This window comes from Ammospiza nelsoni, chromosome 1 (genome assembly GCF_027579445.1).
Source record: "Ammospiza nelsoni isolate bAmmNel1 chromosome 1, bAmmNel1.pri, whole genome shotgun sequence".
Taxonomy (NCBI): Eukaryota; Metazoa; Chordata; class Aves; order Passeriformes; family Passerellidae; genus Ammospiza; species Ammospiza nelsoni.
This window is the reverse complement of record NC_080633.1, coordinates 126,505,296-126,507,257: the sequence shown is the minus strand read 5'-3', so window position 1 is coordinate 126,507,257 and position 1,962 is coordinate 126,505,296.

Below are 1,962 nucleotides of genomic sequence, written 5' to 3'. Positions count from 1 at the left end.
TATCAGAAAACTTTGGATTTTGTCATTAGGAGAACTTTCTCTTCATTTCTGAAAGGTACACATGAGAAATACAACTACAAGCACCAAGGCGGCCTTGGATAAAACAGTTATTGATAAACATATTTCTAGAGGTTTTTAAGAGGAACAATTATCAATTTCTCAAGATAGAATTATAGGTATTTACAGGAATGCTAGCTCTTAGCCAACACCTAGAAAATAGCAGTGCAATTGGTAGGAACGAAAATTTAACACTGCCAGGATGAGCTTTGAATCAGCATCAAGAAAATGGTAATTAGGTGATATTAGCAATATCAAGACAAGGTAAAAGTAAATAAGTAGCCCAGTAATACTTTCTTCTAAGGTTTCTCAAACTTGCCAAATATTTTTTCCCTTCTGTATTCCACAACATGACTGCAAGTTGGAATGAAGTGCATTTCTATTCATGTATTCCTCTCATCTACAGCCTATCTTACTTAACCGTTCAAAAAGGAAGTATATACTCTTGGTTATAGTGATGCTGATAGAGAGTTGCATTACGGCTCAGAAAGAATAATATAAATCCAGGAGAAACCAGTGGGTTTTGGTGACCGTTTTTATGATTGAGAATGAGAGGGAGGAGAGAAGGAAGAAATACGAAAAAATGAACCAATATTATTGGTAATGTAAGCAATCTGTTGGAAATACTAATTGTTGATGGTTTCTAGAATAATAATTAGAATATACCCATTCGTAGCTATAATTTGTGATAATAAGTAAGTAAATCTCTGCCCAATAAATGTGATGTTCATTTATCACAACAAAATACTATTTTCACCCTCTTTCAAAATGTAATCATCTGCACATAAAAATGTGTTCGGTGATTGATATCTGATATTAAAATATTTCAATAATAAAAATCTTAAATCAATATGAAAAGCAGTTAAACTTTTAATATAAGCAGCACATACATTTTTACATGTCCATTTTCTTTTTATAATGTACATGCACACAATACACACAGAGAAGCATAGCATACCATTCAAATAATTGAAGTCTGTAGGAAACCATCGTTCTTAAAAATAACAGGAGTCTCTATATTGCAAGCATTCATTTAAGTGCTCTCTTTTTGAGAGTAAAGTATTCATTTGAAGTGAATACTTTTGTGAGTAAACATTACTTATATTATTAAAAATTTGCAGGAAAGGTTTTCAGCTCAGTGGAGATCCCTTTTGGCTCCCCACTGCTGCAAGCTCTGTGAGGAATTCTTACAATGTGGACTGTTATTAGCCTTTTAAAGCTGAAAACACTCCTGTAGCTTCCTCAATAGGTAAGAAAAGGTCTCTGCTTTAAGAAAAGTTTGACTTTTCAGGGGGAATAGTAATGGGTAGATGGATAAAGAAATGAACAAAGGCTTTGTTGTGGGACATTTAGCTTATTTGTCCCTTTTTAATTCAGTTTTGTTTCTTTGAGTGTGAGACTGGGAGTTAAACATTTAGGCTACCAGGCATTCATTCCCTTCTGACTGCAGCCTAGACAGGGTAACCCACTCTACCCTCATGGATATTTATCTCTGAATCCCCATCTTTCTCCTGCTAGAGGCTCCTCATCTTCATATGCAGTTGACCAGGTTTTGTCAAAATGATTCAATTTTTTTTTTTTTTTAATCCACAAATGTTTATGCAGGTAAGGATCACTAAATGTGATTTAGGCATGGCATTATGCTGGGAAAGATGGAGTGATGGTATCAACTGGAAAGGTTTAGTGGTGACAAGTAATCGTCTTGTAAATGGCAGACTTTTCATTGTGTAGCTAGATCAGAATTTAAGTTCACATTGTTTAAAAAAAAAAGGAAAGAGCCCAAACCATATTGGTAGATATTGACTCAAAAAATTCTAATGAAATTTGGAGAAGGTTGAGGAAGAGGTTTGAATTTGGATAATAAGCCAGCAAATAACCTGCAGAGTGGTTCAGAAGATAAGTAAA